The sequence below is a fragment of the Colletes gigas genome, unplaced genomic scaffold (genome assembly GCF_013123115.1).
Source record: "Colletes gigas isolate AHSC1104 unplaced genomic scaffold, ASM1312311v1 Colletes_gigas_Sc00011, whole genome shotgun sequence".
In the NCBI taxonomy this organism is placed as follows: Eukaryota; Metazoa; Arthropoda; class Insecta; order Hymenoptera; family Colletidae; genus Colletes; species Colletes gigas.
This window is the reverse complement of record NW_025106640.1, coordinates 4,838,213-4,865,721: the sequence shown is the minus strand read 5'-3', so window position 1 is coordinate 4,865,721 and position 27,509 is coordinate 4,838,213. Positions and strand designations below refer to the sequence as shown.

Sequence of the window (27,509 nt, the reverse complement as noted above, 5' to 3'; positions counted from 1 at the left end):
CGATTTAACGACTAGGAATAGATTCTGTCGTACAACCTGACAATTTCTTTTCACACAACAGAGGAACCGATTCGCTCGTTTTTTAAACCGAGGTTTTCCTGGCGAGGGGGAAAAAAAACAATTAAAATCCGCGCAACTCGTCCGCGAGGCGGAAGAGAAAGCAACGCCTCCTCGTCTCTATATGCTTAAACGCCGCGAAGCAAAAAGCAATTCAAGCGGGAAACCGATTCCCAAGGAACAGGAGCGAACCCGGGGTAATCTCGAGGCACCTAATACTCCCGAAGTCTGAACGCGCCGACTTAACGGCACCTAACTTCGCCTCGGACGGCGGCTTTGCGCCCGGCGAAATTAAAAGCGAGTTCCCTCCACTGTTTTTACGGTCCGGTGGCCATACCTCGGGCAACAGGAACTCTTTGAAGATACTACGGGAAGCCTTTCACCGAATCAAAAGGATCCGCCAAGTAGCCCCGGCCTCCTCCGGACTTTCGTTCTCGTTGCCCGTTTCATTTCGCTCCGACGAACTGAGGAATTCATTTCCAAAGGATCCTCCTCGATACTCCCACCGTACCGAAACTCGAGCAAAGTTTAAGTTCTACCACCCCCTACCCTCCCACCTCGGGAATGCATCAACGAGTCTCCATCCACCGCGTTAACGAACTCCTCATTTTCTACCCTCGATCGATCATCCGCTCGCGTTCCACCCACGGCTTTTAACTCGAAACAAAATTTTTAATAATATTTCACGACCGAACGAATCCTCGAAACATTATTTACGCTCGAATCTGAATTTCAACGCGGCCAGAACAGCAGCGACGTCGCATCAGCCATAGTCGTAATTTCATTCCGTAGCTGCGACTTCAAAGTTTCGAGTTCGACGCGATTTCGAGGGGAACTCTGACGCTCCTGACTAATGCTCTTTGACTTCGGCTCTCGCGCTTTTGCTTAGCCTCACGGGGCTACGAGCCCGCGGAATTAACTTTCGTCATGCCCCGACAGGGAATAAATCCAAAAGAGACTTCATAATCGCGGCGTTCTTTTTTCGAGGCTGTCCCGTCGCTCGACTCGACGCGTCATAAATCTGGCGCCCCGACAGGATGAAAGAGCCTCCAGAATTTTCTGTCGAAGGAATAGATGGAGGATGCTTGGGAGAACCGAATTCCATTTCGAGACGTCTCCGGGTATTTTCGATGGAATTATCGTCAGAAACGTCGACGATAATCTGCACCCGAAGACAAGAACTAATCGGAAAGCGCTTAATTAGTAGTCCCGATCGATTGAAATTAATTCCCGGGAACCGGTGCTGCCTAATTCCCGGCAATAAAACCCAATTTGCACACCTGTGCACAATAGGGCATCGAGCACCCTGCGTCAGGGACCTTTGGACCTTGTTCGTACACGATGGGAGTTTCCTACTCCTAGAATTCCATGGCCACGGGGGCAATGGGCTCGAAGTTTCAGATTCAAATATCGTAACATTGTTTTACAGTAAATAAATATCCACCGGATACGGATTAGCGATTTTAAATATCGTTAAATCGAAGACTTCATTGGAAAACGCAAATAATATTAATGAATTAATGAGATTAACCTATCATGATAATTTGCGACTCGCTAATGACCGGCGTCGATTAAATGAATATTTTATATTCGACGGGTCAATAACGCGAATTACCAAATTAAACAACAGATAAATAAACATCGACGGAATAAAATTTTACTTATCTCTTTAATATTACTTTCCTATTACGAGCGGAAATAATTTAATTACCTCTCTAAAACGAGAGTTCTCCATCGAGATTCGGAAAACAATAACGCAGCGTGCGAAAATTTTAGCGGGAATCAATTAAATAGATAACATCTGCATCATTAGTCGAGTAGGATTAACGACGAACACGATTAACGATCGTCGCTGACGAATAAAGTTTACTGTAATCTCGATCGCGGTGAACGATTGCAGCAACAATTAACCATTAATTCGTTTATCAATCATAAATCGTCCGTGACAACTAACCATCAGCCACCTTGATCGTAATCGTCGATCATTACTTTGATTAATATCCGCCCACGACGATGAATATTTCGTCCTCGAACACCGCCGCGATGTTTAGGCAACTGATCGCCCGGCAATCGATCATGTCACTCGCTCGAAACTCGTGGGCACACTTTCAACAGTTTCGGACGAAGAGATCATCCTTTCGAAATTACCATCGACACTGTTTCGCGTTAATAAAGCATCCGAACGTATTAACTATCTTCCTCCGCGGTAACGATAACCCCGAGAAATCGTTTTATTCCGAAGAACTAACTGCCGACGTTCCAAAAGAAAGAGCGCACCGATGCACTTAGGGACAAAATCGCATTACAGGATAATAGGGATCCCGAACGACAGCGTCCTCCTTCCCCCCTTGAACATCTTCTTAGCAAGTCGGGAGAAAAAGCGAGTCGCCGCCGTCCTCTCTCGTAATTCTTCTAAAAGGAGGATCGCGAGAACGAAGATTTCCGAACCGTGTCGATCTTCGGGAGTTAACGAGCCCGAAAGACCATAGCGCCCGTTCATTGTTCAATTTCCGTCTCGCGCATAAAAAAGACGGATAAGGTTTTTCGCAACGGGCGGTGATCGACGGCGGGCCAGATCTCGGGATATCCCGAACCGCGCGTTGCCAGCAACGAAAATGATAATGACGACCGTCGAATCCTGGCCAGTCGAGCGTACCGGGCGGAGGCGGAAGTGGCTGGAAATTTGCCAGATCGTTCCACGAACTCGCTACTGGGATATCTGGAGGGCAAACGGTACGCCCTGGGTACAGACAAACCGAATTTAGTTTCCGCGCAAGATCCTTCGGGGTTGCTCGATCGACGTACCACGGGACGATATCCCGCCACCTGCTGACCCGTCATTTCGACAAACTTCATTTTCCTTCGGGTAGACGTTGACTCGACAAGACATCCGCGATATTAATCCAACGCGACGGTGGAAACGTCAGAGACGCAATATTGTTTTAGTGCTCGAGAATCTGCGCGAAGGGAATATTTAAGAAACGAACGTCCCCTCGACGAAATTAGTAGAATGCCCTCGACTGGAAACGACGTTAATAATTCTGTCAACCGCGGAAGCCGCGACCCCGTTCGGTAATTCGATTTTAGAGGATCCGCACAAATGCATTTCCCCTGCACGGGAGCGGTAATTATTTTCTCAATTCCGTCGTGCACGCGATAGATCGAATATCAAAGAGTAAATAAATTAATTATCGTCGAGCTTCGGAGCATTTTTACCAGAAAAATTCATAAATGCAGTTTCGTTATCGCGCTGGGGTTCGCGTAAAAGAATTTAAATCACGAGCTTGTGTACAAAGATCCGAGTGTTTGCAACATTTATCTCGCCAAAAAGGAGGAGATATTAAGGAGAATTATTCGGAACCGTGGCTCCGCCAATGGAGAACGGGACGCTTCGCGCGAGTTTCCCCGTACAATTGCCCCTAGCACGCAAACAAATCATTGCTAATGTCGTCCCTGGTGACCGTGGCGCAGTGATTCCCCACAAGAATTACGCACAAAATACATCGTTGCTCCGCGCCACGCCACGCCGCACCCAGGAACAATAAATAAACACGTCTACCGCGTGTTGGCGAACTCGCTGGCGAAGTTGCTTTGCAGCCCGAAGGGTTTTACAAGCGAAACTTTGCGCGAATTAAAGGCAACCACCGAGAACCCCGGCATCAATCAAAAGAAACGTTATCACGGACAATTATTATATTCGTGAAACGAGGTAGACGATGGGTGGACAAAATTATTATGTTGTTTTGGTTATCATCTTGAATTATCATGAGTGTTCTCATTAAAAAATCCTGAGATTCCCAATTCAATCGAAGTGTCCCTAACCCTACACCCAGTAACCTAATTCTTAAATCCACCAGTCCATCGACGAGTCGAGTCGTAGAAACAGGAACTAATCCGTTGCAAGTATCCCTAACGCAGATTGTCGCAAGAGGCGAGACAGTGCGGTGATCCACCCGGTTTCCGTGCTTTGTCCGCGGAACTCCCCCCGTCATCTTTTCCAGCAACCTCTGTAAAGCCCAGCACCGCCCCTGAACAGCGAAATTACAGCGACCAGCGGAGTCGTCTTGAAGGGAAACACGTTCGCGTGCCAATTTGCGACGCGGTGACGATTGCGAGTCCCGAACGAGAGTTCGTCTGCAAACGAGAGAACTGCACCGGATTCCCCAGCCTCTATTATTAGCGTCGCTCCACCAAGTTCAACGAGTCGAGGCGTACCCCGGGTCCCCGCTGCAAGAGTCATTAACGGCGGGACGGTTTAAGCCGAGATAAAGGAAGTTGCTCCAGAAGTAGTTGGGCGCGGAGATATGGCTACGACAGGATATACCGGGGGCTTCGTTTCATTAGAAACACAACGACGCATAATTTCATTAAACGGGGACCAACACGGGAAGCAAATCCTACCGCGCTAATGTTCCTCGTGTTGACGCAAACTTATCCCAGATAAGGGACGTTTTGGTTCTTGCGAAGCCCGTGACGGGATTTCGGGTCATTTTTAATCTGTTTCGTTAGGCTTTTCTTTGAACACTAAACACTATTTCTTTCTCTCTTTTGCGAGGCAACGTACATCTAATTCTTGCATTATATGTATAGAAAGTTGTGTTTTGAAGCTCATTCGTAAGGTACCTTTGTCTTTTATGTGGCATATATTTTCTCGAAGCATGTATTTTAAGAATCTGTATATTTAGTACTTTAACATCGTACAGAAAATTTGCAAACAACGTTGAAATTTTCGTTTTAAAAGGAATATTATGCACACACCCTGTATACAAATTTAAATTAATTTTCAATTAAATAAACAATTTATTATCCAGTTTTATCGTACACCAGTCGTATGATCAATAGGAATTGCTGAAACTTCTTTGGGTATATAGCGTCGAAGTAAATGTTTAAATAAACATAGAATATAGCATAAATAATAATAGTTTTTATAGTCATCGGATAGAGGATGAAATGCCCTTTAAAATGAGCGTTTGTACGAGCCGATAGCGTAATTAGTTCCGGAGATATAGCGATTTTAGTTTCGAGTCGATGCGGTGGCTAGTTACGGAGATATAAGGCTTCGAAGTTTGTTGACATCGACGCGAAGTCAATGAACTCGCGCGCGCACAGATAGTAATCAGTGCGTAGTAAATTCTTGGAAATACTACGCGAAACTGGGTCACGCCAGTCACGTTCGTAGGGTAGGTCAGCACGACGCACGTGCGACAAAGAGATCCGACGCGCTAGACGGAGACAGAGATAGACGAATTAAAAAAATTACCCCTTTACATAAATTGCGATATCTCCGAAACGGGAAGTCGGATCGTCAAAAACCAAAAGCCATTTTAAAGGGGAAGCCTTGCCGCTTCTAACAATGCCACAATTATGGGTAAAACACTAGTAGCTTCGGAACTGCACACGTCTAAATTTTAACTACATTTAATACGCGTTGTTAGACTGTTCTAAGACAGTGGAAACTGAAGATTCTTTCCTATCACCTTTGCTATGGATATATTACCTATTTACATTGGAATCTAACTAGAATTTGATACCAAATGCCCAGTTTTTTACAGAAAATCACGTTCGCGAACAGTAAAAATTTGAATCGGCTGCAAAAATGTACAAATAATTTACATCAAAAGCGTTGCAATTCTACTCAATTTGGGCCATGAAACCTATATAGAATTATAAATGTTACAGCAACGCAAACGCGTTAAAATGTCCTAAAAGTCCACTAAATTATTCACCTAGATATATCACGTACCCGTTCAGGGAGTTTTATAACGAGTTTGGGGCTTTTTTATTGTCCTGTAAGCGTCGATAGCGTCGCTTCCGGCCCCGGTAAAGGGTTCAAAGCATAGAATTTGCTGATCCCTTCAAAGAACTTCGAAAACACAACAGGGAGGACGGGGTTCGGCGATACGCGGCGTCAAAGTAAGCTTTTAAGCGTATCGCGGACAAACGCGAATCGCCATAGTTTTTGCCCCTTGCTGCGTTAAACGTTTGCAGCCGATAGCGAATTGCGGTCCCCGCAACGGAACGGTTTTGCCGCGTGTTACGCGGCTTCTGTGGCGGTCCACAAACCGACGCCGACAAGCGGACGAACAACCGCTAACGACGGTTAACGATCTTCAATGAAACAATGAACAACGATGCGGAACACTGCCACCCAACAGGCCGCTTGCAAATTTACCCTCACCCCTCGATCGTTCTTCTCCTGGCTAGCAACCGATTCGTTACACGCGTGTGCGCCACTCGACGCTACAATATTGCTCCATTATTACAGATTCGCCAAACGCCAGCGCGGAAACCCTTCGTTGCCAAGTATTTTGCTCGTTTATGCCAGAATATGGAACACCGGCAGAGCCGTGGGGATAATTACTATTAATTGGATCGCGGAATACTCGAAACGAGTAAACCAGACGTTTTGGAACGACGGACAGCTCGATGTCGCCGCGTCAACGAATCATCTACGTTCTATAATTTAATTCGACGCGTTTCGGTGTCCGGCGGGAACGTCGATCTATCTTGAATCGACATTGACGTTTCGCGTCGATTCGTCCAATCGAACGGAACGCGCGTAAAACGTTAAGTCCTCGGGGAATCGCGGACGAACGCCGGCCAATTGCGGAGAAACAATTCGCGCCAGTCGCTCCCAATCGGTCCAGTTGAGCCTCGAAAACTTCGAAACACCGTTTTTTGGTCGCAAGCTTTCCGAAATTTTTAATAAAGTTTCGATATTTAAAATTCTAAGGCTCAACTATCCCCTCTGGGATCGTGTCAGCGTCGTTGAGCGTTCCGATGCGAAATAGTTCCAAACAATTCGGACAATTACGCTACATTAATTTAGTTCAACTATTCCGAGCGAGTTAACTAAACGTATTTCGAGCAACACGTGGAATAATTCATGCATCTATGAATTACGGAGAGGTTAATTGGCGCCGGCAATTCCGTAGTTTCGTGCGGAGCATTATCGAAATGCTTCGAAACAATCGTTATTTAGCGAATAGCGAAACGAGACGTCCACGTCGACGTTGAAAAACAGTCGATAAATTGTTAAAGGGGGGGGAAAAAAACGTAAATTTCGCCGCGACCAGGGACGCGCCCAGTTGTCGGTTAAGCCTTATCTGGAAACGCGATTCCGTAGACGAAACGTCGATCGTTCCCCAAAGATTTACGACGGCCTAAAATCCAAGTCGATCGCGCCCAAACTAGCGTGCTCGACTTACGTAATTACCATCGGTCGTTCTTCCAACGAGAGCTAACTCGAACTGGCGCTACGGCTAGCGTGTTCCTTCGCGATTTGTACGACCTAGCCGTTCGCTACGCGATCACGCTTCGGATCCTCCATAAATAATTCCCGCGCTCGAATTGAATTTCAGTCGAGATTAATTTCAACGCTGCATCGTCTCTACGGCCCGGGGGAAACGAGAGGCACGAACCCAGTTCTCTCTGTTCGGTGTCTGTACCTAGGTATTTCAAAATTCGACCTTTTTGGAGTATCAATTTTTGTGGGAAAAGATCGTTAATTTTCCCTGGGCCCTTTTAAACGCTCGATCCGCGAAATTTACCCCAGTTCTTTTGAGGCTTCGGCCATTTTCCTATACTTTCTGCTTCGTTCGTCGCTAAAGGCAGATTTCAGGCTCACCTGGATTTTACGTCGCGATACCTCCTTCGAATCACCGTGTCTCTTCGCGATGAGACGTTCGATGCATGAGAATGCGACGTATCACGTGAGAAAAGACACTCTATGTTTTGGAAAACAGAGTCCTGGCACGAAAAGAACAATATTTCCGCGTTTCTATAGAAACAGAAGAAACTCCAAGTCCTAAATCTACTTTCGATTTGTTCTCGAATAAAATCCCTTTGCGTTTACCCAATTTCTGCTGCTTATCGCCTCTCCCAGCCACGGTATGACGTAAAACCGATAACTTACAGTGACCCGGATAATCGGAAGTCGCAGCGAGAACTCGACAACAATATCGTACGTGCTCGGGACGCCTGGTTCCCGAATAAATAGAAAATATAAGCGTTTTTCGGGACACGCCACCACCGGGGGGGGGTCTACACCGGCGAACGCTTTGAAATCAAAACAACCGTGGATCGAGATTCCAATCCGCGTCGCGAATTCCGCTCACGGAACGCCGCTTGTAACGAGCCCCGCAACTTCTTTGGCGTCTGAATCGAGACGCACGAGAACGTTCGTCGAGTGGCGGCATACTTGGTTCCCCCGTCGGTTGTGAGCATGGACGCGGGGGCGGTTTGTTGCACAATGTCGTGCTCGCCTTTGTGACGGGGGAACGCGACACGAGGGTAACGTTGCACGCTGACATCCGTTCTCGAACGTGGTCTCGCCACTCGACGGGGCCCCTCTGTGTGCACGCATCGCACGCTCGTCACGTACCAGAGATCTTCGAGGGTTATGAAAGCTGCGACTAACGACGAGAGGGAAGATCGAGAAGCGAACAAGGCAGAGGAACCCGTAGACACACGGTTAAACTCGATTCCAGGGAACAATTTCTCCTGAATTTATTCGAAATACAATTATTTGCACTTTCGGTGAAGCCTTACGAATTCACCCCTTAAAGAGGGTAATAAATTTAGAAAAAGATTGAAGATCACATAAATTAAATCGTACGACAAGGAGTGAAAAGGTCCGAGAGAGCCTCTTTTTTTAGTAAATTTTGCTATTCCAGGATCGAAACAGATATTAACCCCTTCACGTTTCATTTAATTCCAAATAATTTTTCAAACGTGTACTAGTTAATTTTGTTTAAATTTGTTCGTACATGAAACGTGTAAAAATGTGTTGATTTTAATATACTATAAGACTTGATGACGAGTGAGTATTTGTAAATCTTGACATCAAGAACTTGTCACCAATCAGACGCGTCATTTACAGCTTTCTCTAACTATAATAGACACCAGGTAAATTCGATTCGATGGGACAATTTCTCGTGAATTTATTCAGGTCGAATCCAAACCCTTGTATCAACCCCTTAACAGATTAATACAATGAAACAAGATTGCAAAATTGAGAAGATTCGAAAGAGACCTTTTTCCCAATTTTGTTATTCCACAGCCAAAACAGATATCAAATCACAGTGGAACTCAGTTGTCAATGGACACTGAAGTCCGCTAGGAGACTCAAACATTAATATACTCGCAGAGAGGTACACCAGCAAGCCGTATCGCGTTCAAGTAATTAAAAACAGTGTCGAATCTCGTCCGCTTCGTTGTCCCGTCGTTTTTTTATCGCCGCGCGATATCGTTCCGCTTACATAAACTTTATTATCGCGCGTTAAAACGTCAGCGTGGCCGTGGTCGTTTTTGTTTCCCCTCGATAATCGGCCTCGTGTAACGCATTATTACACAACGTATCACGGGCCCAACCCGACGATGTAACACGATGCTTTCAATTATTTCGAGTAACCGTGCGAACTACAGCCGACTAATCTCACGCCTGCTTAAGTTTAATCGATTCCTTCTCGCCCGGGTATCCCAAAGCGCGCATAATTGCGATACCGCGCGAATCAAGCGCACCTGTTACGAACAGTTTCTTCTACGTGCACCGCCGCGGTACAATTTTAATCCTTTCGTTCTAAAATTACCCGAAGAATCCGGGGGAAAAATATACCGCGCGCGGGAATGGGATTGTAGCGCCGACCGCGGTCTCGGTTGGCCTCGAAAGGGCTAAAAGCCACTTTTGAATAATCCAGAGACCCGCAGTGGTGGAGAAGAGAGAGTAGATTGCAAAATAAATTCCCTATTCTTCCATCGTATGCTACCTCGACAATAAAAAGAAGCGCCCGCGGGTGCGGAGGGAACGTAGCCACGAATTTCCAGGCGCAGTCTCGCTTAGGAGAGCATTTATAATTTATGGTATCGAATGGGTTCGGAGCCAACCGCCATTTCCGGCCCCTGGCGTCTTCCTACGAAGCAGTCGGCGTACACGCGGATGCTTTTCCGCGATGCCTTGCACTTTGCACGGATTCGCGCGAACGCCTCGCGTCTGCAACTGTTGCTTCCCTTCGCGAACGACGATTCCGCGGAGGCTGCAATACCCGATATCGCGTTTAATGCGAACGCCGGAAACCGCCCGCGTTCCCCGTACGACGTAGGCGTACCTTAAGCTTCGCAGACAAGCGTGTAACGAATCGGTGTACGGGCTGCGATATTAATAACAGGGTGCATGTCGCGGCGTGAAAATTAAATCTATCGAAGATGCAGAGACAAGAACGAGGAACTGCGATGTCTCTTGGCTGGGAAATTAAAATTGTTTCCCGCAGCTTTTGTAATTTCGCGAACGTTCGAGGCGGTACTTGTTATTGTTCCATACCGTTGCATTATCTCGCTTCGGCCCATCCCGACGATGAAACATTTTACGATTTGCACGCAATGCAACGCGTTTCTTTTTACGGGACGATAAATGTTTCCCGCCCGTCGGGCAAAAAAAAAAAAAGGAAAAAAGGAGGCTATTTACTTAGAAAACATTTACCTAGAAAATGGATGGCGAGACGCACAAAATGTTCCGCCGCGACAATTTATTCCGCCCGGTTCTCGCGAAAGCGTGTGCTCTAACTGGCGAACTCATTTTTTGTACAGTCATATCGTGCATCAGTTTAAAGGGACTCGTTATACTGGAAAAACGCTTCGTTTCATCAGACGAGCGAGCGTGTGTGTTTCGTCGTTTAACGGGGGAAAAAAATGGCAGTTGTTCCGTTCGCCGTTCCCCTTACAAAGGACCCTCGTGAGCTCGCAAAAACTCGATCCCAAAGAATTTATAAATATTCTATGACGACTAGAATGATTCGTAACGGCAATTTATGTCGAAACCAACCCTTGGAAACTCGATAATTCGAATGATTAATAATTTTTCGAAGGAGGGCACAGGGCACAGGTTGATCCATCGAATTAACCTTCGAAAAACGGTTAAACGTACGTCAAAAGGATCGCCCTGGCCGCCATTGGATTATGCTCAATCGGGTGAATGGACAAAGAAAATCGAATTACGGTTCCGGCGGCGTCGGCGTCGGCGTCGATCGATCGGCTCGATTCACGGGCCATGTGCCGTTCGATTCGCGACTGCCTCTGTTTATCGTGGCTTTTACACGGAAATCCACTGGAAGGGAACCCCCGAGTATCTCGCAAACTTCTAACTTCGGGCAGGAAGTCAATCAGAACGAAGAACTCGAGAACCGTAGTCCGTAAATTGGACGTCAAACAGAACACACCCAGCAATTACGTTCTGAGAGAATACAAGTGACGATTAGGGTGGCTAAAAAATTGTCTCCTACTGTATATTCAACCCTCGAGCACACAACTTCTCCATTCTTTTAAATCTAATTTTAAAAACCTCTAACGTTTTAAGGTATTTTCAAGTTTCAGGTTTTACAAATTTGATCTATAAAAAAAAATTGAAACTGCCAACATCGACGACGTAAAACGAATCATAGCAGAGAAATGGAATAAAATGTATAACTGTTATTAGCAATTGAAATAGATGTCCCCCGTTAATAACCGTTGCGCGCGATAGAAATGAATTTCCCTCGTCGGAAAATGGTTATCGACGAGGAGGAGAAATTCGTAATCGTTGTTCGCGTTTCTATTTCGTTTGGAAAATGTTTTTTTTTTTTTCGCTCGGATATTGAAACATAATTCACGCAACCGCGTTCGCGATAGTTCGCAAACGAATACTGGGAAAAAGCAATCTCGCCATTCCGCGAAATTCGTTTAAAATATTATTCTTACCCCGCGGGCAGATATAATAACAGGCAACGAGTCGGATCTGTTTTGATTCGAAACGCTATTATTAAAAAAGTTGCCAACAGACTTCGCGAGAATTTATATCGACGCAATAAATTTCTCGACTAATTTAAACAGCAACATTTTTCGAAGTCGCGAACGAAAGCTACCGTGTGTGGGGGAAGGGGGGAGGGGGCAAATGTAAAAGTTTCCTGGCAACTTTCAGCACCGATCACCGCGAAACCGGAAGCAAGCATTAACACTTAAACGCATCGCGTTCCGTTTGGCAACGTTCCAAAACGCTTCCTAATGCAGCGGAAAAATAACCTTCGCCGCACAGTGTTTTGGAACACGATCGAGAATATTCTATTGCTAAAAAACGAATGGATTTCTGATCATAGTTGGGGGGGGGCCCGCGGTTTTACGAGATATGAAATCGCTGTCGTTCGCTTCTAAATAAGCCCCGGCAAACGTTCGATGAAGTCGTAAAGGGGACTCATTGGCGATCATTTAGAGGCGCGACACGCGGGAACTGGGCTTTAACGAGCATATTTCGACCGCGCGATCATCGTCCCCCCCCCGCGACTTTATTATCGAGTGTATGGCCGACGCGCGTATCTTGGCGGGAATTGCGAGATAACTGGAATCTCTCGAGCAGACGGTTCCTCGTAACGCGACGATAAAGAGCCCCGCGGATCGATCCGAGAAGAGGGGCTCACCCTCGCGTGCTCGCGAACCCATGCAACTGCTTCCACGGCTCGATTCGAGTGCGGAATCATGCTCGTTCCATCTGGCAATAACGACTACTAGACCATCCTAGACGGACGATCTTCGAAATTTCGACAAACTGAATCTGGAATACCAAAGAGATCCGTCGAGAGACTTTTTGCTATTAATCTCGATAAATTACAGGACCTCGGATTATATTTTGGAAGCAACGTTGATAATAATTACACATAGGAACCTGCGTTGCGTTTCTAGCTTTGTTTTATTAAGAGTACGCTGAAATCACCTCAGTATAGTCAGTTCGAGCCACGAAAGTCCACTGACACTGTACTTCCAGGCCGAAGAAAACTCGCGCGAGCGTCAGATTTATTCGAAACCGACAAACTGTGAAGTTCCAAGCTACCTTACGACTCGTTTTTAAACATTAAGCTGCTCGAATTTACGACTCGAATGGCCCTGTTCTGCGAAACGACCGTAAAACGACCCGAATCCCGAACATTTTCTACGTGACCGAGAAAACTGATTTCGTAGTCACCGGTTCTACGAAGGGAACGATCTATATTCGAGCGGCAAGAAAGAATAGGTTTCCTAACGGGTCACAGCGATCCGCCTGCACCTGTTAGACGGTGCCTCGAGTGCAATGCCATGATGTATGTCGCGGCTGTCTGTGCTTGACGTAACTCGTGAACGAAGCAGCTTCAATTTGGTAAGACAGGCGTGCAAGTCGATTTCCTTCGTGCTACGTGCGCCCAGATACAACGCGCGATACGTTGATGCATGGCTTCCCGTATTACCGATACCGTATTGGAAAATGGAGATCGCAACGGTTCACGAATTACGTAATTCGTCGCTGGAGAGGAGAAAACTTGCAGCTTCGCCGGGAGAATGTTGTCAGACCCTGTCCGGGCGACGCGTCGCTTCCAAGATTTACTATCGAACCGTGGAATCCGATGTTACCAGGATCCAACATCGAATCGCGGATCGACTAGCAAATATCGATGTACAGTCTTTACAAACATTCTTCCTTGAATAGTTACAAAGTTCTGCCTGTTCCAAAAACTGTTCGACTCGTCGAAGCAGAAAAATATTTTATAAATTTATTAAAAATTTATATGTATTATAAATCAGTCTGGACCACGAGTTAAACGTCCCTGGAAGAATCGTTTAAGCGAAATTACGATTGTACGGCGCTGGCACGATCGCGAAACTGAAGATGCAACTGGCAGCTACGTACGTCGGCTGCCATTACCATACTTCTGGCGCAACGCAACGCTAAATACGCGAACTCCGTTTCGCCGTTAACTCGTTGGCAGAAACGACGAGCCACACGCATAATGAGCATTATACACCATTGCTCCCCGGTGCCTTGTAGACCTTGCATCCTGCGCGGCCCGTAATCCTGTGACGTCCCGTTAAGGACCGTTTCGTGTTACCGACGAACGAGCCACGGTATCCCCGGGGAAACAACAGAACCGTAATTGTACCACAGACGGGGTATACGAATACATCTTTCACCCAATGTGTTTTTCCAGGGTTTATAAAGCCCCATTAATACATCCAGAAGTTATAATTTTTTAAACACAAGTATGAAATTTCGGAGCAACATTTCTAACGTCAAGTTAGATATTCGGTAATGAATTTTTTTCTCGAAAATGCATAGAATTTCAGGGGTATGTCTATTGACCAAAAATTATTGTAATCGACCCCCGCAACTAAAAATAATTTTTTTAGAATGATTTGAATTTTTTTAATTTTGTCGATCGATGTGACAATCAGATTGGGCCACGAAAGTTTATAAAGTGTAAGGTCTACTCGTATACCTCATCTGTTGCTATAATACTATTACTACCTGTACTACAACGAAGTCAAAATTATTTTACAGTGGAAGACCCCCTTAAGAAGCTTTCATTGTCGCAACTAACAGAGCCCGGCGACGAACGCGACGCGATTAAAGCGCGAAAGCGGATAATAAAGAGGGCGAAAAGATGTCGTTTTCAGGGTCGACCGTCGGGACCTCGAACGGGGGAGGACACTGAATCGCCGTTGTAAATTATTTCTTCGTTCCGTGGACTAATAGGCGACCGAAAATTACGCAGCGCGCCGCTCACAAAGCGACCGCGGTCCATTGTAACGGACAAAGGGAATCGAGATACCGTCGGGCAAGGAGCGAAAATTGGACGCGTTCCAAGCGCTTTTTGCGGAACCACCCCTTGTCGCGACTTACATACGTGCGCGTGACAAGCTGCTCTTTATTTTCGACGCTGTCGATACACGTCGGTTTATCGTCGCAAACCGAACGTGTCCCGTGCGCCAACGTCTCTCAGAAACAGAGTATAAACATAACGTAATTTTATATTTTGGAACATCGTCGAAGTTGGGACTGGAGAAAATATTGGTATTACAGTGTAATAAATATCTGGGATGAGGGATGAATCGAATCGGTGGAAAAACGTAGGAAATATGAAGACTCTCACGCTCGAGCGTTAATTTCCTAGTTTTCTTGCTACTCTTCCTTTTCGCTGCTTTAACCTCGCGTGTTTTAACCCAAACGAGATATTTTTCGCCCGAAATCGCTGTACAGTGCGTCGAAGAGGGACGAAAGTAAAGAAATCGATTTGGATGAGAAGAGGAAATTTCTTAACAGAAATTTTAGTTGTAAACTCTTAAAATTCGATGTTTTACCCTAAATTCCCCTTAGCTCGACGCGCTGTGAGCTGTTAAGAAATTTAAAACACCCCCCGCGCGAAATTGGGGCGTTAATCGTCGGTAAATCGAATTCGATCTGCAGTTCCGATGATAATAGCTAATTATTTGATAAAGGAATTGCATTATTTCTCGTCGAGCTAATGCAGCGGAATTAATTTAATTCTTTACTGGCGCGACGGGCCACGAGGTCGTATCGTATGATACGAACTTGATATTCTAATAATAAATAATAAAATCAAGTTACTGATAGGTGCGAATCTGCGTTGCGTTTCTAGCTTGGTTTTATTATTTATTATCAGAATTTCAAGTTCGTATTTTACATACTCGTACTTTGAAATTCCCAATATCGAATTAATCTCGTGCAAGCTCCGAACATTTTCGCGGACAATAATCGTTCGAATTGCTACTCCAGTCTGTTTCGATCTCCCTGGATACTGGAGGCTACTAGCGTTGGAAAAAGGTTTACGATTAACAGGCTGGCCAACTCGTTCGTTCACGGTCCACGAGGGGATTTCTCGCGGCGTGAAGGGTGGAGAGGGTCGAAAGGGGGCGGCTTGGAAGTTCGCGGAGAGGGAGAGATCGTCGTCGAAGAGCAGGAAACGCGGGGGAACACGGGACGTGAGTGCAACTCGTCGTTGTTAAGGGAACGTAAAAGCGAAACATCGTCGTGGAACCCGGTCGAATAGCGAAACGGGAACGAGGAGGGAAAACCTACGTCGCGCGAACTCGGAACGACGGTCCTTTCGCCGGGTTTCGCTTGTGTTGCGAGCACGACTCGATGTTTATAACCGAGCTGCGGTGTATTTCAGAACTGCGGCGCACGGTTACAGCCACTTTGTCGACCGTGTACTTTGGGAAATTTCAACTCGAACGCCTCACGGCCGAGCGGAACGGGTTCGAATTGGCTTCGACGATTCGCAGGAAATTTAACCCCCGCGTTCGAAACAATTTTACCCGTTTCGACGCGTCGCGAAGACCGCTTTGGGATCGACAGATCGAAATCCAGAGACGAGCATTTTTCCTTTTCGTAATTTCATTTACAAATTCGTTCGACGACACCCGCTAAAAGTACGTGATTTTCGCGATTAAAATGCTTGGTAGACTCCAGAGGTTTTTTGAGGAAATAATTTTACAGGGAGCTTGTGTTAACGAATATCAGTGAACAAGGAACCTCGTATAGAAAAAAATAAAATTCAGGTTTGGATCGAAACGTACCCCCAGAGTCTGTGGTTCGAGATAATTTAGAAACACGGAGGGAATATTAATTCCATTAAATTTTAGTAAAATGTCCTCCGATGAACGATCGTTCGATTAAATAGCGAAATACTATTTCCAGCGATAAAAGTAGTATTTGCCACCGTTAGCAACGCGCTGGACCGACTTTCATCGTCGCATTTGCATGACATCGATAATTTCCTATTTTACGTCCGCATAATTAAATGGAGTATGAACTACAGGTTAGCGTCACGCGTATTAGCTGGCCTATTTAATATACATTTAAGTTGCGCATAGCTGAAAGCATGCACTGCATAAAATTCAATTATAATCCGTTGGAAATAGCCGCGTACGTAGAATCGCCGAGTGGGATGAACGCAGGATACAAATGCAAATGGGAATAAACTTTATTACCCAACGTTTTCACACTGGTTGCATTCACCCCTCTTCAAGAGTGTACAATGTTATAACAACGAGAACGAAGGATTAGCTAGATGTGCTTTGGTCTTACATTTATTAGCGTGTTAAATTTCCATGTCGAGCTTGCGGATACAGTTTCGTCTCGTGATTGCTACGATGTACCTTGCTTCGATCTCGATCATCTTCCTTTCGCAGCAAAATTACGGATATTGCAAGTATCGCGATGAAGAAAGCTTTCGTTGCGACGTAAACCGATTTACGGAGGACAAACACAAAATCCAAGCAACGATCATGCCGGAACGGGGATCGATAGCGGATGCAGCACAATGGTACGCTCGCATAAAGCAAGCATATTAGCACACATCCGCTATCGATCCGCGTTCCGGACGGATCGACGCTCGGGGTTTTGTTTGGCCACCGAAATTGGTTTGCATCTTACGGATAATGAAAGAGTTTTACCGTGATATCGTCTTCGAACCAGTAATACAAACACGCGAAACCATCCCTGCAAACTGATTTTCCATAGAAAATTAAATTTCTAATTTCTCATTTCGTTCGGTAATCAACGAACTAATAAATGTAATTTTTTTTAATTTGGTAAAAGCAACAATAAGTAAAATAATTCAGTTGAGATTGAGAGTCCATTCATGGGTTAAAGATCACGTTGCTTGTCCATTGTGGACAAATTTTGAAGTCCGGTTCTCGAAGCGGATCGCGAATCTCCGCGCTCGAAGCGCGTAAAATAAATTTGCCCCGATTGCTACCGGAGGATCCACTCCCCGTGCTTCGGGATTTCGGAAAGTAGCGGGCAAAGTTCCGCCAATGTTCGAATCATGGACTCGATATTCAGTGTCCGATGTGCATCGAGGCGGCGATAAATTCCATGCGAGTAAATCGACCGGTCCGCGAGTAAGGAACGTGCAACGACACGAAAACATCGACTCCCACGACCGGCCATTCGAATCAGAAGGCCGTTTCCGGCCTGGGAGCCACGGGAAATTGAAGGCAATTCAGAAGTGGGTGCTTTCGTACGCGCCATGGGTTCGATATGGTCGTTCTTTTCCCTCGAAACGCACGGTTTCCTCCTCGATAGCGAACCACCGTTGCAACGAAACCAACTCCTCTCCCGCTCCGTTTAATATTTCACGAACATCTTAAGGCGAAGTCGAGGCACGGAGTTACTAAAAATTTATGTAAACGCATAAACTCGTAACAAAGCCAATAAGAACGGCTATGAATTTTCGAAAGTCATAAATGATTCCTCGACCCACGGAGCTTCTTCCATTCTCTTCGCGACTTCCAAACTTATCGTACAAATTCCCGACGACTGTTTAAATTGATACGACCACTTATTACGATTACTTCCCCCGCAATTGTAATTTTCTTTTCGTTTATCAAGATCGTATTTTATCTTTAATATAGTAGAGTCTGTTGCCTTCATATGGAATGCTTGTTTCGTGCACGTGTTTCACTTGCTTGCAGAGTTTATATGAGAACTTAAATATTATGAATTTATAGGAAATTTCTTACTGGTAACAGCAAAATTTAATATATGATAACGGTTTGGGAAATGTTTGCTTTTTTTACTGAGCTTCTCATTTTCCATGCTTGGCGTATAGTGCTCGTAATGTGGAATATTATATTTATACTTATACATGAATATTGTAAGCAGCCTTTACAGCCTTTTCAGTTAGTAACGTCCAAGTTAGCTTTCCGTAAATATTGTATTTAAATATTAAAGGAAAAATATCTACGAACCTCTTACGATATAAATATATTTAATATTTGAAGAAATAATTAAGCTAACACAAAGCTGATGCACTTACGATTCTTTAATATTGCAGTGTTCCATATTAGTGCAACTGACTCTATATTATAATTAATACTTTTATCATGCTCATCTACTCTTCTACGATGCACGTTGAGGCGTACAGTTAGTAAATAAATATTTCAGACGCAACGATCGGGTCAAACTGTATCACGGTTCCGAAAAATGGTGGAAAACGGAAGTACGCGTGGGCGTGAGTCGGAGACTCGATCGCGAGTTTCGCGCAGGTCGCATCCGCGGATAGGAATCGCGTTCCAGGGACAAGTAAACGCCGGATAGACCAAACCGAGTTAAAAGGGGCATCCACCAGACGGATTCCCCTCAAAAGGGACCGCGATCCAATTACCTCGTTGTCCGCGTTTCTTGTCCGTCTCTCTCGTACGAAATTCGCGTCAGCTTTCGCGGCCAGCTACGCCCCCGCGCGAACGTCACTTCGGATTACCTCGCGCTCACTAATCCGTCGACACGCTGTTTGAGCTATTATTCAAGCGGTTTTAGTCCACCCAGGGTAAATATGCTTTCCAAGGACAAGGAAGATTCGATAACTAACGACGCTCGTATCTCGTCGAGGGGGACCACCTTAGAAACGGGAAAAGTCTCTCCGATTTCCAATTGGAAAATGTTTCGTAATATCGAGAAATTTATTGCGCCTGGAATGTTTGGATGTTCAAATGGGAATATCGAGTTTCCGTGACAAACACAGCGAGAAGTAAAAGTAAAGTACGACTTTTAATTCGCAATAATATCCTTTCGCGACGCGAGACACGGCTGCGAGGATATACCTTTGGCTCGGCAATATTTCCGTCGCAAAGCACAATATCTCGATGGTTATCTCGAGCAGAGAATTTTAAGAGCTAATAATGCACCGTTCCGCGACCATATTACGTCCTCCGAAATGCAATATTCTGAAAGCCGATTTAAACAGACAACGAAAGAGTCTTCTTTTTTTTGTTTGTTCCGGGCTTCGCGTACCTTCCGAATGAAACTCCAAAGTACACCGTGAGATTAATCCGGCCAAAGGAGCGGGGTTTATTTAGAGAAAAAAAGGCGCGAACGAACCCCATTGAAAAATTCATACGGTAAACTCCGTTGATGGCCGGTATATATGCGCGATCCGCGTCTTCGAGGCGAGAACGAAGATTGTTCAATCCATTCCAGAAGCAAAAGTGAACGGTAATAAAATACATATTATCATTCAGAAACTCGTGATTCATGGACTCGGTACAGAGCTTCAAAAATTGCAGGGAATCAATTTATTAAGATCCAACTGTTCCGGATCCATCAACAGATTCTTTCGTCTTAGATTTAATACTCAAATAGCTACCACTCAGGGGATTGAACCCATCTGTACGAAAGGCACTTCCTGAAGAGTGCCATCGTAAGCCTCGTTACTCTTTTTCCCCCCTCTTTTCTCGGCGACAATATTTCACATCGCGAAACTTGCTGTAATCGACTAAATTGCGTGTCCGTTTATTTATTTATTCGTGGGATTAAGTACCCATTGATACAAAAATAGACACAAGTATAGAAGTTACGTAACAAAGATAAACGGAAATACAAAATTGAATGATAGGAAGTATGAGACTGACTGTGAATAATTACAAGAAGTAAAGAACATTTAAATAATAGAATTGAATGATTGGAAACGTTCGCGTGGATGAACAAACGAATATAAGAATTGATTATAATTAGACTGCGGATGTTTATGCATTTAAGGGGAATTTGAATTCTCAAAAAGCTACAGAATGTATTTAATATGCAAAAATATTAGAGATACTTAAAGTAAGATACGAATTATTATGTTTAGGGCTTGAGACAGAGTTCTATAAAGCTCTGATTTCATTAATTCTATTAATAAAAATGTGAATTTGCATAAAGATCCGCAGTCTAATTATAATATTTTTGCAGTAAAAAGAGAACAATCTTTGACACGACATTTCGAATGCATATCGACCTGTAACGTTGTATAAAGGTCGGATCAGTCTGACTAGATGAGAAAAAGGAAATTCGTCGAATCGAAAACGAAATCGATCGACTGGATATCTGTCCAAAGGTTAATATCACCGAAACTGTGTCAGCGGCTATCGCGAAAGTTATTGATAACACTGGAACGGTGGTTACATCAGACTTGTTTACGTCCTGTCCAAGGCGAAAAAGACAGAACGCCAAGCGATTGGAACGGAAGTCGCGGCCGATCGAGCAACATTTCTGGACGAAAACCTGTCCAGGACTTTCGCGTCACGGTTTAATCGAGTGTGGAACGGCGGACTGGTTTCGACGCATCGTGTAATTCGAAGCACGCGAGCACGGTCACGCGAAACTCGTATCCGCGGCTGTAGAGAGATATTAACCGCTTCTGCGCGGAGTTCTTTTTTAATATTCCCTCGAAAAAACCACGCAACATTCGCGAAACCTTTTGCATTTTGTTTCGTTCACCGATCGGTGCACGTTTATCGCGTATTCGGTTTTTTTCTTCGAGCAAAACTGTAAAAATCCGAAACCACGATCGCGTCAGGTCGAACGCCTCGAAAATACGATATTTAACGGCGTAATCGCGCAAAGAATTTCTCGCCATTTGCCTTCCCACGAGCATTTTCCGTGCACGCGAACAACAAACGCGCGTTTTACGCTCACGACCCATTTAATAATCGCGCGAGCCGACGATTGGTTAATGAGTTTAACAACGAACGGCTTGTTTCGCCCTGGAACAGAGTTCCCCCATTACGGACGAGATCTTTCGTGAAAGCGTGAAAACGGAATTGCGGAGCCAGACATTTTAAGAAATTAAAAGATCGAAGGAATTCGAGAACACTGTGATCCGAACAATTATGATTCGTAATTGAATATTGAATTCTTTCGAAACTGCAATTCCACTCTTCGGTTTTATCGAGACTTCAAAGTCGCTTGCGTTCGATTTTTACAAGCTTGAAGCACGATACAACTGGTTAACAATCTTTCTGCTGCGAACCTGCTGTAAAATTAATTTCCACTCGACAAAGAGATATTGTTGAAGTCTTGATCAGCGAGACTGCGACCTACATAAATCTAACACAGAGTGCAGAGAGCGACAAAGTCGCCCGAGAGAATCATGGATGACGTTGGTGAAGAAATCGCGTCATGCTTATAAGCGTATTTGCTCCAATTGACCAAAATTGCGACGATCTTTCGCGAGAAAACGAATCCCTCGCTTTCGTAGAATCAAAAGAATAAAAAGAGTTTTGTAATAAATTTTTTAAAAGAAATCCCGATCGATCCAGGCGCGCATAGTTTCCATCGTTCGAGCGCCGAGACGAATATTCTAGTCACGGCTCGCGTTACAAATATGCGAGAATTCCTACACTTCCCTAGTCGCGGACTATGAAAATATTATGTTTAGGAATCTTTTTGCGCGAGAAAGAGCAGAGCGAAGGGCGTGTCTTCGCTTTTGCGCGGCGGAACAATCGCACGTTGACGTACGAAAGAGACGAAACGGAAGCAAATCCAGCTGGTCGGAACGTTCCAGGGCCGTTGAAATAGGGGATTTCAATGGCCGTAGGAACGGTTCCGGGTAATCGGAACGGGCGATGATTTTAATTGAAATTTCGATAGTCGAATGAACATTCCGGGATTGAAAAGGCAATTAAGATCGAAGCGACGATATATCGGCGCCTGTGACGCAAATTCGTAATCGAACTCGGTTTTGCACGGTCTGTGTTCGATCTGGTGAAATAGAGATTGGTTCTTCGTGCGAGCGATTCGCCAAAGAAAAACACCGCGATCGCGCGAACCTCGATCGAACACGAAACGTCCAATTTTCGCGGGTACCGATACGACGCTGGGAAAACTCGACGAGCATCGACTGCTCGAGACGATAAGAAAAAAAAAAGAATGATAACTTAAAAAATAAACTATTTCTAACAGCTCGAATGCTTTTCTTTCTTGTCGGAATATAGAAATAACGGAGGTTCCCAGTGGAACGGGACGCAGTGACGTTTCGTTATTTTATTATGTTTTTTAAAAACTCGAACGCGTGTCTCGAGCGTCGCGAAAACCTTTGTCCCGTATTTTATGGACGCCGGCAAAACCATCGATGCTATCGTTAACAGAGACGCTGATCCGTTCTTTGGCCGCGGAGGACATTTAAATGCCCTTTGCGGCCTCTGGAAAAGGACGTTTAAATGTCCCCTGGCAGGCCTTTTAAACCAAGCGAGCTCTAAGTGCGGGCAATTTCATTAGTTTTTGAAACGCGAACGCGCCGGACGGACCGTTAATTCTCACCTTTCGATGTCAAGGTGGAATTGCATTAAAAAGAATCAAAGGGAACGATGGCTGGGAAACAATACCTCGAAGCATGTTTGGCGGGCAAGAATTTCTTTCTTTTTTTTTGAATTTTATTCCCGCGAGAAGTTACAACTAACCGGAGTAATGAAATCTCGTAAAATAATGAAAAGAGTAAACGCGTTAAAGGTGCATAATAAAAGAGCGAGAAGAAGCAACCGATAAAATAGCGTGAATAATAAATGGCCTCAATAACGCATCGCGCTGCAAATGGAGCACGAGACCCATTGTTTTCTACGAACCTTACCATTCTCTTTAATTATTTACTATTAGAAAGTATTTTCCTTTCCTTAATATACGTGTTTGATTCGATTCGATGCTCCCCTGTTCTACGGGAAATTTTTAAATAATTCCATGTATCAGATCCATCGAAGATGGATATTAACCCTTAACCCTTTGCACTCCGAATTATATTTCAATTTTGTAACCAGCACCACCCAACGCTTTTAAGTGTTTTATTTGAAGTTTACGTTAACTAAAAAATAGGACAATTTAAACAAATAGAGGAACAAACAAATTCAATTAAATATCTGTTTCATTTACATTACTGCTGTATTTTGTAATTTTCAAGTGTATGATATCTCTTTGGTTTGGACTTGAAAAAATGTTAAGGGTTAAGTGGACTCGACTGAATTATTTTGCTTAATTTTATTTTACAAATTGGTAACCAAAAATCAACTTTACAGGATCAAGGATTGTTCACGTGATTTATGAGAATTTTTATCCGTATTCGATTAGAAATATAAATGACCAATATCGTTGCAGGTCGACCTACGACCTGCCCCGTGAAACAAACAGCTACAGATCCTATTAGAGGGGATAGTAGTTACAAAGTTGGCCAAAAACACTGGATGGGCAGAATTTTTCAAGCTTGTGTCGCCATAGGGGGTCGTGTAACCACCCCCCCAGCGTGCTCTTCCTGATTTATGGACAAGCTCGTCGACCGCGGCGGTGTATCGCGTTCAAATATCGGAAATCGGTTCATTGTGCGCAGTCGGAAACGCGTTGATGATTCGAAACGTGGGCGGCGGGCTCGCTGGGCGCATTATTTACGATATAATTATTTACGAAAAACGAACCGCGGGACCGATTTCCCAGCGACAAACGCGACCGCAACGACGTTCTTGAAATACGACGCTTTCCATCGCGACGCCTAATTGGACACGGTGCGGTCAAATAAAAAAATATACGAATCGTCGTCAACGTCATCATCATCATCATCATTACAATTATATATAATATCGTATCATATAATCATAATTAATATCATATAAATATAATTATAATTAATATCATATAAATATAATTATAATTAATATCATATAAATATTATTATAATTATATAGTGATGATGATGACATAGGATTTTTAAATTGTATTTCTTTTTTTAACCATTCCGTATTGTTATTCAAGAACCTCTCTTTTGTGCAGTTACATCTTGTCCATGTTTCAGAAAGTTTATAACAAAAATTTAATATTTTTTCTTCAACATTTTCGACATCAAAATTATTATTATTATAATAATGTATGTCAACAAACAACGTCCCCTTCGCGACCACGCCATCATTAAAACGTCAATAACAAAAGGGTGAATGTACCGGACGCGAATAAAAAAGAAAAGAAAGAAAATATTGCACGAAATATTTGAGGCGCGGGTGTTTGAAAAGTATAGAAACAAGAGAACAGTGTAAATAAATAGGTTAGCCGGAATATTGTTGCGAGAGTTAAATGTACAGCGAGTATGGAAAACGTGGGAAAGCAACCGGAAAATCCTGTTCGAGTTGATAACTGTGTTGCCAGTACTATAAAAGAACACTAATTGCATACACTGGACGTGACATCATGAATGATAACTGGTTTCACTCTGTTTCATTAACCGTTCGACTTAAAAATTATAAATTAACTTCGACTGGGACGAAAATAAAAATACGAAAATAATTATGTTTGCATCAGGGAGGGATTATTTTCTAAATGAAAGACGTATGAAATTGGAACAAGCTTGCTCCTTTCGAACGTGTTATTGAACCTCAGCGTCGACAGGAAAAACAGGAAATGCTCTTTATTCGTCGTGGCGTGAAATATTGACAGCCCAAATCCATACATAGATGGAAACCTACAAGGAAAATACATTAGTGGTAAAAATAGTAGAGATTATTCACGAATTTATTCCCGAACGAAGCCATCGACAGTTTCAATTAGTTTTAAATTGTTAATTACACTAATAACTAACGAGGTCCTGCATATGTAATATAATAAACGTTTACACTTTTATTTACGGTTAATGTTGGCAATCTCTCCCGAATCTACAATACGTAATTGCGATTCATCTGTTTCAATGCTGCTGATCCATATGAATTTCTCTTTTTTCCCACGGAATATTTTCATTACTCCTAGATTGTATTACTCGTTACATAACCATTAACGATTTACAACAAATTTTGAATACGCGTGTCTATCTTCTCCGCAAAAATTTATTTACAAAACTTTATAAAACCGTTCTACTCGTAGATTTATTTTTCTATTTCGAGACGCAATCCTAACCTGGCAACCGTCAAACCTAACCTAAAGACCGTCAATTTGTCTTCCTTATTATAGCCAGAAGTTCAACTACCAAGAACGTCTGGTATCCTCTGTGATCGTTGGCGCATTAGGAATGCACAAACGATGCACTCCTGACCTTTACGAACGCGGTTTTAAGGAAACATCGCGTGAGCGTCCGCAATGCTTTTAAAGAGGAAGATCCTCGACGAGCCAATATTATACTGTGGAACGCTGTTACTGCGACAGCTGTGACCTTGAACGTGCATCGCGCGCGCTAGAGCCATAGAAACGAGATAAAATCCTCGCCGGAGGAAAGCTAAAAATACAGCATGAGCACCACTGGATTGTACACCGATGATTTAAGGACGCGTTCCGTTAACTGCGTACGTACGTATTAGGAGAATGTCTATCGTGGGATGAGACCCGCCACTCCCACGAATCCCACGACTGAAAAACACACAGCCTAGCGTCTACGCGACATAACCTATCGTCCTACTACGTTTGGCGATCGTACGCGAACTACGAGAACTATCGTGAGCAATCCGACACAAGGACGCTGGCTGCGACGTTTCGCGACGCAGATCTAAATTCACGCGTAGCTGGCCACGAACGTATTAAAGATCGCGTAATCGCGATCTGTGCAAGAGAATACGATGTACACGCGACTCGTACTACGCGTGGTATGGTCATTGACGCATCAGGTGTCAGTCACCTCTAAAGAGTACGCGAGTCTCACGTGTGCGCCTTATACATCGATCCGCGAGAGCGATCTCAAAGCACGTGCCAGCGGTTCCAGCAATTTTACGCGATTTCGTTTTTTCACGGCGCTCGGCGTACACCGTATATCGTGGTACGTGTAACGAAACACTCACCCAGTTTTTTTCGCGTCGGACGCTCCGTAACTGATTCCCGCTGCTCTTCCTTCGTCGTCTTCGATCTCGGCTGGTCCGTCCTCTTTACCTTTCACTGTTTCGCAACGTGTCAGCGGAGGAATCGGTCGAATAGCACGTCCCGGGGCAGTCACTTGTCACGAGTGCCAAGCATCGAGAATCACTACGATGAAAATCATCAAGGCGAGGAGAAACGTCGGTTACGCGTACCGGTACGAACACACTCCGAAACGCGGCACGGACACGACTGCTCCACACCGCACCATGGATCAGCTGCTACTATCGCAGCGCTGCCGCGCGATGCGGCACGCGTGCGAACTAAATGGTGGGGGAAAGACGGGAACAAGATAGCCAGGCATAACTATTGGTAGCGATGGGAATAATATACTTATCAATAACGTTCGAGCAATTCGAAACCAAAGTATCGAACATGTTCACTGGCATCGATCAATTGGAAAATTGCCCGTCGAAGACCATGATATATTTGTTATAACACTACATTGTTATTGATCAATATCGTATAACACCGAATAAATACCGAAACAACTGAAAATCTATAAACAATGAGGAACTAAATCTAATCGATATGAAACGAATTGTGATACGAACACGCAACTTCGCTTCGTTACAAAATATAATAGCAAAATGGTTGCCTGAAGCTGTCTGCAACTGCTCGTTTCATGTAAATTTGATTTCGTCTTTTTTTTTTCATCGTTTATGATACCTACTCGGTATTATTTTAACTAATTAATACGTATCGATGCTTTCGTACTAACTAATGGCTCGATTTACGAACGAGATCATGATCGAAAACCGCGAATGTCCTTCGATCGAAAGGCAAAGATCAACAAATATCAATACTCGAGAAACCACGAAATTTTTATAAGATTTGGACCCAATGATATAGAAATGTAGAATGATACTTACGTTGCAGTATTTATTTTCTGTTTTTTCTTAATTTGCAGCTAGTAAAGTCGATTCCAAGTTTGCACGTTACCGATGGTCCATTGCGATATATTCTGTAATTTGATAAATTGATTATTGCATTATAAGTTTCCGTATCATTGTTATATGTAGAAGAATTC

The 27,509-nt window shown here is 44.1% G+C and overlaps 1 long non-coding RNA gene across 1 annotated transcript in view; it reads right to left on the bottom strand.

Moving 5' to 3' along the window:
• LOC122398280 overlaps positions 1 to 26,688 on the bottom strand; it is a 110,074-nt gene extending 83,386 nt beyond the window's left edge. Inside the window, exon 1 of the long non-coding RNA XR_006259178.1 lies at positions 26,407 to 26,688. This is a non-coding gene — a long non-coding RNA (uncharacterized LOC122398280). The remainder of the gene's footprint in view (positions 1 to 26,406) is intronic.
• Positions 26,689 to 27,509: the final 821 nt, after the last annotated feature.